Source organism: Microtus ochrogaster, linkage group LG9 (assembly GCF_000317375.1).
Source record: "Microtus ochrogaster isolate Prairie Vole_2 linkage group LG9, MicOch1.0, whole genome shotgun sequence".
Taxonomy (NCBI): Eukaryota; Metazoa; Chordata; class Mammalia; order Rodentia; family Cricetidae; genus Microtus; species Microtus ochrogaster.
The window spans coordinates 17,761,434-17,772,798 of record NC_022034.1 but is presented as its reverse complement, the minus strand read 5'-3'; positions in this window follow the sequence as shown (position 1 = coordinate 17,772,798).

The window sequence follows — 11,365 nt, the reverse complement described above, 5'->3', positions numbered from 1 at the left end:
CGCTGTGGTGACTCCCAACCATAACAATATTTTGCTGCTGTTTCAGAGCTGTAATTTTGCTACTGTTATGAATTGTATGGTAAATATCTGATATGTGGGGTTCAGAAATACAACCCCACAAAGGGTCACATCCCACAGGTTGAGACCCCTATGGTAAATGATCCTCGGATACACAAAGAACCTTCACATGTTCTTGCTGGTGGCCTCCTCTGGCTGGGCACCCCTTCCTCGTATTTCTCCATGGGACTCTGTTGATCTTGGTGACTTCAGGGTCACGCTTCTCTGGTTACTGTCCAGCCTCCTTTGAAGTGATGTGTTTGCCAGGTGTCAACATGACTTTAGTGTGACATTTCTCTTATCACAGGCTCCTTTATCTTCTTTCCCGCAGAACAAAATAATTGGTGGTATTCAAGCCAGGGACCTTGTTTGCGAGCAATGACAAGATGGTAGGCTGACATCCAGGGATCAGTCTCAGTGGCAGAGTTGTGAGGTCACTCCTTCAGAGGACACACAGACTCATTTATATTTATATTTAGACATGGTTTCTCTGTGTGATAGCTCTAACTGTCCTGGAACTAGCTTTTGTAGACCAGGCTGGACTTGAACTCACAGAGATCTGCCTGCCTCTTACTCCCAAGTGCTGGGATTAAAGGCGTGCGCCACCACTAACCAGCAAACATGCACACTCCTAATGCCAATAGAAAGTCTGTATCCATTGACTGGCAAGCTGTATGGGGAACTTGCCCAAATTGTGCAGCCACTAGTCTTATTGATCTTGGCTTTTTATGCACCAAAAAGCACATCCTGGCGGACACACTGCAGTGAGCAAGAACAGTTAGCAATAAATGGAGCTATGGAAGCTAAAAGCAAGGTTAGTGTTCCTGGGGACTTTCCCAAAACTATGGACTATGACAGATTAAGTTTCTGTCCTCATTTTGACAGGAGTTGACGTCTATGTGCTGGGCTCTTAGGTCAGATTGGTGCCTCCATTATGGTGTCAGCGGTGCTAAGGTCTGGAAGTCTGTTCCATGGGAACCTCATCTGTGAGTAGTAACTTGCTAGCAGGCCGGCATACCAGGAATCAAGTTCTACGGTCCCAGGAGGACTTCGTTTTAAAGATCTGGGCAGGTCTCTCAGCAATTTGGGGAAATCTGAACCCCCAACCTTTTGATTAAAGAGACACTCATCTGTCTCAACTGACGGAGACAGGACTGAACAGTGTGGGGCCTGCAAGGAGCTGTCTAGTTCAATTTTTCTCAGGACTCTGTGCTTGCAGGTGGTGCCTTTGATCTCTTTACCAGTGACTCTATGAATGGGAAACATTCACAAGTTTCAATTGAGCAGGATTGCTTGTTCTGATTCTGGAGATCTATACTCTAAAAACAAGTCCAAGTCCCAGAGTCAGTGTGCGGAGATGTGACCCCAGTGGCGGAGTCTCCACCCATCTCCCAGCAAAGGCAGCCAGAGGCCAGACCATGACATAAGTCACAAGGAGATGGCAGAAACATACTCTGGGCCACAGACACTTTCCCAGCTCCTGTCCCTCTGCCAGAAGCAGGGACAAAGAGGCTGATGTGACAGAAGTCACTGCAGACTCTAAAACCAACCTCTTCAAAGGTAATGCGTGTAAAAATCCAGGCTAGGCATGGACAGGCCCTCAGAAGAAAACTGAATGCTTATTCTCCTCCTTTTCTTAATCCTCTTCATCTTTTCCTCTTCTTCCTCCCCTTCCTACTCCTCTTCTTCTCTTCCTTCTCCTCGTCATTCGTATCACCCACCTTCTCCTGCTTTTCCCACCTCTCTCTTCTCTTCCTCTTCTCCTTTCTTCTCCTTGCCCCTGATATCAAGCAGGCATTCTACCATATAAGAGGAAGCAACAACAAATAGGACCCAGAACCCAAGAGACTAAGGGCATCGTCCACTCCACAATGGGTCCAGCAGCCAGGCAATTCAGGGATTTAGCTCTCAAGGTAAATTCTCTTCTGAGCCACTAATTCCCAGTTGTCTGAACTTTTCTGAGATCGAGTCTGTTACCAGTATCAATGTCCCTTAGAAAGATGTTGAAATGATGTATTTTATAAAAGTAACTTTTCCATTTTCAAGGAAAGAAAAGGACCTTGCCTTTTTCTCTAGCCATTTTTAGAGAAAAAAAAACAAACAAACAACCTTAAATGGGCAAATAAATTCTGAACCGTCCCTTCCCCAGAAATGAGCCCTCAAGTCCCTACTATTAGACAGAAATGTGCCCTTGAGTCCCTACTACTAAATAGAAATGTTGGTTCAACAGTGGGAACTGCAGAGGAAGGTCATGGGATATGGAGGAGTCACTATCATTGACAGCATGTCTTCACCTCAAGAAGAACTTGGCTATGGTCACCTTGTCTCAAGTGACATCACAAATCTTGTAGACAGTGAACAGAAGATCCATCTACTCTAGCTGGTACAGAGTAGCCATTGCCCCTAATCCCCAAGCAACTTTTTTCAGGCAGTCTCAAACTGTATTCCTGGCTGGACTGGAACTCACTGTGTAGACCAGGTTGATTTAGAACTCACAGAGACCCACCTACCTCTGTTTCTTGTGGCAGAAATTCATGCCAGTCTGGGGCCAAAGGGTTAGCAAGTAACCCTAGCTAGCCATGAACTCTTGCTGGGCTATATCTGGCCTAGCTCCTTTTCACTCAGCCCCAATCCATCCTTTGTGTTACAGATACCTTTTGTTGCCCTATGTGAATCTCGTCTGAGAGTTTCCCATGGATACAAAACTTGGTTTAGAGGGAACCCAGAAAACCGTGGTACCACATGAATCAGGTATTTCTACCCGGCATTGTATTTTTTGGAAACTTCATTCAGCTTGTTTTGAGATATGGAAATCTACAAGCTAAAGTGTAAGTACAGGAAAAAAAAATAAAGATGCCAAGAGGCGAAGGGAAAATGCTTCAGTTCACCAACACTGAGCCCCCTGCAGCTGCAGAGCCTAAGTTCATTCCCAAGGTGTCTCTGAGTCATTTTACAAACCCGGGTGAACCCACATATCCACTCCGAGTTACACACGACATGTTGGTGGCCAACACTTGGCTTGAAGAACAGAGGATCTGGTCATATTGAGAATGGGAAGAAATGTTCTCAGGTAGAGGACTCTGGGATCAACAGGGTCATGGCACGTTATGATTTATGGGGTGTTATGATTTATCCACCCTGGTGGGTCCACGGCTGGTGGAGGACTACGTGACTGTGGCTGGTAAGGGGCAAACAGATACGCCATGCAGAGAGTATGGCATTTGGGTATGGAGAGTTTATTCAATGTGTATTGAAAGGGTATAAGGTTAGGGGAATATGGGGGTGAAGAGAGAGAAATAGAGGGAAAGAGAGGGAAGAGGAGAAGAAGAGGAGGCAAAGAGCTACCTCTACAGAAGGACAGACACACACAGAGAGAAGGGACCAAGACCAGCTTGCCTCATTGGGAAGGGGAAGATTGGGAGTGGGCAGAGATTGTCTCCTAAAGGAACAGGGTACCCAGGTGACAGGGCAGGCCAATGTAATTACAATTATAACATTCCTGTCTTTCTTTTATCATAAAAAGGCGAGGAGTTAGGTGTGGCAGGTTAAGGGGATGAGGGCATCAAGTTCTTGAGACTGCTTCCTGCGATTTGTAAACATGAAAATCTTGGGGGACCTGAGAAACCTGGGATGCTGGCCAGATCCTGGGGTAGCTGGTTGCTTCACTCCTGTTCAGGGTTTGTGGGGTGGAACTGTCCGGTGTCTCTTGGACGTGGTGAGGTGTTGGCAGAGCAGAAGACAAAGTTAAGTTTAAGAAGAAAACATTTTTCTTTAGGTCCTGATAATTAAGGCAGAGGGTGCCAGGACCAGGGAATGGAGGAAAGATTTGGGATCTTAGGGTGTGGTAATTGAAAGAGGGGTGCATTCTGACCTGTTTAAGGTGAATCCTTTAATTCAGCTCCCTGGGACTCACAAGAATTCTTTGAGTTGGTAAAAACATAAGTTTTAGACACATACATCATATACACAGCAGCTGAGTCTGATTCAGTGCCCAATTGCTTGACAAGCACAGCAACAGTTGCAGTCAGTTCAACATTATAGTTCACCTCTTCCGCCATCATTGACTCGATAACCTCAGCTTGCTGGAAATCCTGTAAGCTTCAGCTCCATCGCTTCGGGTATTTTGTTATAACAATGGAAAACAGATAATTCAATTGTGAATCCATCCCAGTCATCAAGAGAAAACTCTTAAACTGCAAATGGTATAACCTTATTTAAATCTTTTCATAGCTTCTTGTGCCTTTTATACCTCACTAGTGAGATACCACTATTTTTGTGTTTACAGAGTGCACAGTTAGTGTTTCCAGCAAGATGTCAAGTTCTTGGAGGTCTGAAGTGATGTTGCTCACTTTCTCCTTCTGGCCTGTACCTCCACCTCAGCCCAGGTCTTTGCCCTTGCTCTTTTGACCTTCATTTGTAGTCCGCCAGTTTTCTACAGATGTCTCCAAAAACTTTTCCCCCTCTTCCAGCTCCTTGTCTATCACCCAGGTTCTCCTCCATAATCTTTAGCTGTCTGTGAGAGAATTCCAGAGCCCCGTCTTGTCATCACTTCAGATATGACACGTCCAAAATAGAATGATTTATATTCAGCGCAAAGCCGATCCCACAGTCAACTTCCTTGCCGTCGTCAAATACATTGCAGTTCCCTCCATCAGAAAATCATTTTTTACAAAAATACACATTGTACGTGAAATGTGTATTTCATGACACTCTAGCACGCTGAGGCTGATTCAGTGCCCAGTTCCTTGACAAGCACAGGCAACAGTGACAGCAGACCCAGTGTTATATATCGCCTCTTCTGCCACCATTTACCTCAGCTTGCTAGAAGTCCTGTAAGATCCAGTTGCGTTGTCTCGGTTATTTTGTTAAAGCAATGGGAAACAGATTGTTCCATTGTGAATCCATCCCAGTCATCAAAAGAAGAATTTTTCAAAACTGCCAATGACATTACCCCCTTGGTTAAATCTTTTCATGGCCTCTTGTGCCTCTTATTGTAAGCATAGGCAAGTTCTGGCCCAAGTGACATCTCAGCTTCTTTTCCAACCCACTTTCTTAGTTAGGGTTTCTATTGCTGTAAAGAGGAGGTATGACCAAAGTAACTCTTATGAAGGAAAACATTCAATTAGGGTGGTTTGCTGACAGTTCAGAGGTTCAGTCCATTATCATGGTGGGACGTGGTGGTATGCAGGCAGAAAAAGTAGGGAACAGACTGTCTCACTGGGAATAGCTTGTGCATAGGAGACCTCAAAGCTCACCACCACAGTGACACACTTCCTTCAACAAGGCCATGTCTACTCCAACAAAGCCACACCTCCTAATAGTGCCACTCCCTTTGGGTGCCATTTTCTTTCAAACCACCACACCACCCTTCTCTGTTCGCTGTCTGGGTTGCTCTGCAGGCTTCTGACCCTGCTATAATTATCTGGGCAGTGTGGTTTATAGCTCTTCTGGGTGGCCCAACAAGAGAACTGTTCTCTTGTTGCAAAGAACCACTTGTTCGTCCCTGCTGCCCAGAACCGAAATCATCACACAGAAACTGTATTAATTAAATCATTAATTTGGTTGGCCCATTAGCTCAACCTTTTTATTGGCTAACTCTTACATCTGTTATTTAATCTGTTAGTTTCTGTTAATCTGTATATTACCATGAGGTCGTGGCCTACCAGCAAAGTTTCAGCACATCTGTCTCCAGCGGTGGATCCATGGTGTCCCCTATCCGCCTACCTAAGTTCTGCCTTATCAGCAGGCCAAGGCAGTTTCTTTATTCATTAATGGTAATCACAGCACACAGAGGGGACTCCCACACCAGTTCTCTTGCCACATCTTCTGACTCTGACCTGGGGAGCAGACTTTCTTACTGTCCCTCTGCCCCAGAATCTGTCTGAGCCCTCCACCATGCTTCATAGCATCTGTGCTATACTGTGTGCAGGCAATTCATCTGCCTTGTCAGTGCTATCCCCAGAGCAGGGCTAACCTCACATCAGAACCTAGCGAGCCTGGGCAGCGAGGAGGCTCTGTGGCTCACCCTGTATTTTGACACTGAACCAGCAAAGGCAACTTGAGCTGATGGGAAAAGAACTGTGCAGTGGGACCCACCGAGAAAACCTCCTGCTTTAAAAAGAACAACCGTGTGCTCACTGGGAGCAATGCTTTATGACTGTAATGGTAGAAAGCTCTGTAAATTATTTTACAGCTCTATACCCAGTACTTTCCGAGGCACTTAAAAGAAAATTGCCCTTGCTATTCTGTGTCAGATTGCTATTTTTAACAAATGCTTAAGATTGTTCTGTGTCTTTCTCTGGTTTTGATTTGTTTCCTTAGAAAAGCTTTCAAGTCAGATGTGGTGCACGCCTATAATCCCAGCTCTTGGAAAGAAAAGGAGGCAGAAGGATCGTAAGTTCAGGGGCAGCATAGGCTACACAGCAAATACAAAGACCAGCCTGGCTTACATAGCAGGATCCTGTCTCAATCAACCAAACAAATAAAACCCAGTCCCTGGGTTGCATTGTGTGCTTTTTAAATACAGAGGCTAATAAAACATTTGCAACCTGTTCAGCTCTTCTCAAACTAACTTTATTGTAGGACTGCTGAAACTGTAGGTGTATTTAGGTGAAAGCAGTTTGGCTAAATTAAAAATGGCTCTTATACCTCATTATAGGGAACAACTTCTGACGTTGAAAGTTACGCTTTTTTTCTCCCCAACTGTGTCTAAAGCTACATATGAAATATTCAGGATGCTTCAGAAAAATCTGCTTTCATTTAATAACCCATGAGGTGCGTAAGTTGAAACATTTTTTTAAGTTAGTGGGAAATTCTGAGTTTAAACACCAGTACTTTAAAATCTGATCTTAGGGCCAGCATGATTTTCAGGCCCTGATTTTAATCTTTCATCACATTATGACTGTCCTTTTTATTTACTGAACAGAATGAAAATTCTCAAAGAAAAACTTCTTAAAAGTATAAAAACAAACAAATAAGTAAACAAAAACTGGAAGGGCTTCTTTTTCTTTGGATGCTGCATTGGGACCTGTCTATGCCACATCCAGGAGGGAATTGGGCCTGCACTGTGGGCACTAGAGTACTTTCCCCCCTACACACACACACACACACACACACACACACACACTTGAAATTAGAGGATTCAGCAGAGGGCCTTGGGACACTCAAAACCCAGGCAGCTGTATGACAGGCTGTCGTGTGTCCAGTCTGAATACAGCTGGTCCAGGCTGTGGGCTCCTCCAGGCACACCTGAGGGGTGGAAGAAGCAGGCTGTTCTTTTTCTCTTCACTTCCACCTTTGGTCTCACAGAGGCCCCTCACGCCTGCCTTCTCATCTCTGTCAGAAGCTCGCATTTGCTCCAGGCTTCCGAAGGCTCTCTAGACTTCAGTGACAATCAGTCACTCCATTAAACACCCTTTAGTTGGCACTAAAGTGGGTCAGGCAGAGTGTCCAGCTAGAGACACACAAATAAATGACATAAATGGAAGTCTTGGCCTTAGGAAGAATGTGCGTGCGTGCTTGCGCGCGCTCACACACACACACACACACACACACACACACACACTCTCTCTCTCTCTCTCTCTCTCTCTCTCTCTCTTTCTCTCAAGCAGATAAACAGACAGTAGTCACAGTAAGACATGAAGGCTGGTATATTAGGAACCAAAGTACTCAGGCTTCCCAAGGTTATCTACTGGTCATCACACCCCTGTGTGCACACACATACCCCCCTCCATGAACATGTAAGCACATGCATGCACACATATACATGTTAGGAAAAAAGAAGACATTGATGTGTGGTTACCTGACCCAGTTTGCAATGTAAGAGGAAATAATGGTTTGAAATGGCCTAAAGAAAATGGCAGAAGAAAGCTCTGTAGAGCCTGGGTCTGGGGGCTCCTCCATCCAGGCTAGCCTTGTTCCTCGGTGTTAAACTTGGCCTGACACCCCTCACTGTAGTGGTGAAGTGAGATTCGGGATTTTGACACTCAGTTGAGGAGGCCCAGGCTGAGCTGGGGCTGAGAGTTCCATTAATGATTTAGATGTGGTGAGAGTTACTTGTCATCAAGAAAATCGGAAGTTGAGCTCCCTGGGGAATCTCTGGCATTCTGTGCTTCTGTGTTCTGGGATACATGGCCATCCATTTCCACCGTCCACTTATCTCTAGTCATTAGTGGAGGCTTAGGTGGCAGGTCCGTGGCACTGAGACTAACCTGAGCTTCTGAGCAAGCCCTTGTCTCTTAAAATTAAAAAGAAAAGAAAAGTCTGGAACTTGGCTTTGTAGGCTAGTAATTACCGGTAAGAATTCATTTCCTGCCTGCCTGTTAGGATAGCCGAAGAAAATCATTAGGGAATTAGCAAATTCCTCAGTATTCTCAAGCCTCCTTAAGTAATTTGTGCAGCAGGGATCCAATAGTAAGCTCTGGCTTTGTCCTAGGCTGCTGCAAGCTGCTAGTTACAAAATAGGTGGAGTCTTGCTTGACTGATGCACCAGCTTGACCGGCAATTCTCTCTCAGGAGAGCTGTCATTTGGAAGGCGAGCAATGAGCCAACATTACAGTCTGAACTCCTGGAGTTGTGGTTCTTTTGGACTTGATGTCATGCACTGATGCCACCTCCACATATCCTTCATTAACCTGTCTGCAACTGGAATTGAACCTTCAAACTGGCCTTTTCCCCACTGGTGAAGAGATTCAGCTCTCCAAACAGAACTTCCATTTCTATGATAGACCACTAAGGAGGGAAACAAAAAGATAAGTTAGCATCACGCAAGCTCTTTGATCAAAGCCACATGAAGAAATAGACTTGCAAGGCAAGGCAGCTGGCAACACCAATTCCCTGGGACTCCACCTCAGCTCAGCCCCGCCCACTCTCCAGGGATTACCCCCTTTTATTTGGCATTGCTCAGTTAGTCCTTGTTTTACTGCAGGTGCTAAGGGAGGCCAATGCTCAATGTTCTTCACCACCAATCAGGTGCAACTCAATAGCTTTCAAACACCATAATGCTCGGTTAAACAGATAAGGATAAACCAGAAATGCCTGGGCTAAAAGGCAGTGCTGTTCCACCCAGTGTGTTGTGTATTCTCGCCTATGATTTAATTTTGCACTGCTGGAGGCAATGACAGCCTTTGATTCTTGCTCTGTGGCCATTCCCCCTAGATAAGAAATAGGATTCCCCTCTCCTTTCTTTCTGTGTTGTTAGAGCTGATGGAATGAAGACACAAACAGCATTTGTTGAGGGGGGCTTAGGAGTTCACCACTGCTGATAAGTAAATTGGGCAGGGGAGCCTCACTGATGGGTGACAAGGGGACAGTAAGAAATTGTGACTGGAACCTAGAACTTGAAACTGCAGAAGGGCATTCTGAAGCAGCGATGGTTAATGTTGATCTAGAGTCACCTAGGAGACACACATCTGGGCACACAGATGAAGGGTTTCTAGAATACAATGGCCTCTGTATAAGTCTGTGGGGGCATGTCTAGACTAGGCTAATTCATATAGGAAAGACCTGTTTTAATGGTTGGTGGCACCATTCACGGGGCTGATGTCCTGGACATATTCAATAAGAAGGAGAAACTCACATCATCATTTCTGCTTCCTGACTGTGAGTGCACCGTGACTGCTGCCCTGTTGTGATGGACTGTATCTCAGAACTGAGTTAAACCAGATCCTCCTCTCCCTAACTGTGTATTATAACAACAAGACAAATAACCAACATAGGCACCGTGGAGCTACATGCCTGCATTTACAGGGAGTCTTTCTGGATATGGGCTTGTCTTCTGTCTGCTTGGGTATCCGAAACTAGAATGATGTATGCAATGTGAGAAGGGAATTGAAAATAGCTATCCTAGCCAATAGAACACTTCTTATGGGAGCCAGGGAATGGAATGCTGTGGTTTGAGAGAAAATGGCCTCCATAGAGAGAGGCACGATTAGGAAGTGGGACTTTGTTGGAGGAAGTGTGTCACTGTAGAGGTGGGCTTTGAGATCTCACATATACTCAAGATGCCGCCCACGATCTGAGTTCACTTCCTGTTGCTGGGCAAGGTGCAGAACTCTCAGCTACCTCTCCAGGACCATGTCTGCCTGCACGCCGCCATGACCCACCAATAATGATAAAGAACTAAACCTCTGAAACCGTAAGCCACCCCAGTTAAATCTGTTTCTTTTGTAAGAGTTGCTGTGGTCGTGGTGTCTCTTCACAGCAATAAAAACCCTAATGAAAACAGAAACCAAACATACTTTCCCGTAGGGTAATTTCTAGTACTGTTCTAAGTTCATGTACTGTAATCCACGGCCGTTCAGGCCTGCAGGACACCTTAGGGAAACTGTAATTCTGTAGCGGGATATTCATTTCCCAGGTTGCTCTCCAACAAACACAATCAGGATGGCTTTAAACAACACAGGATTATTTTTAATGGCTCTGAAGGTCAGGGTGTTAACAAGACCTTGGGGCGAGCTCCCACACTTCCTCTAGCTTTGTCTACCGCACTGTTTCTATGCCCTGAAGGCTCTGACACCACCCTGCCACTTTAATTTCCTCGACAGAGCCTGCCACCCACAGGAATGCCAGTCATTAAGGCTGCCAACTTGCCTGCCTTAGCCTAGCACAGCCCTCTCCTGCCCTCTTGTGGTGCAGTCTAGGTTTTGTTAGGTTAATTAGGATAACTTTTTTTTTTCTGATGCTGTTTCAAAGCCCAGACAGTGACTCACCTCAGCTGCTCCCTTCCCTCTTGTCCTAAATGCAACTTTGAGCTTATTTTCCCAGGACTAGCCCACTCTGAGTCCCTAGATCTTCTAGGGTGTTCTCGGTTCTTTTGACTGCTCTAGGGAACCATAGTTTGTTTTTCTGTGCTCTTAGCAAGTCCTCCTCCTCCTCCTCTTTCTTCTCCTCTTCCTCCTCCTCCTCCTCTTAATCTTCTCCTCTTCCTCCTCCTCCTCCTCTTAATCTTCTCCTCCCCTTCTAGCTATTTAACTCAGCGTATGAACGTCAGTCTTTTCTAACCCAAAAGACTAGTGATTTTCAAACTTTAAGTCCCCCATGGAGAAAGCTTTCAGCTATAGTCCTACATGAACAAACACAAATATTTTGACTCTCCTAAGTGTCATCAAACTTTATTATTCTAGAATGCCATGTGATCATCCTTCTAGCTTGGGTGATTTGGATAAAAATTCTTGACAACCTTTGATTGGTTTTACATCTGCATTTCAGAGAGCCAGTGACGACCGAGATTAGCATGGAAATCTGCTTTAACTCCCTGTATGTCTACACATAAATCAATCAATCAATCTGTGTGTGTGTGTGTGTGTGT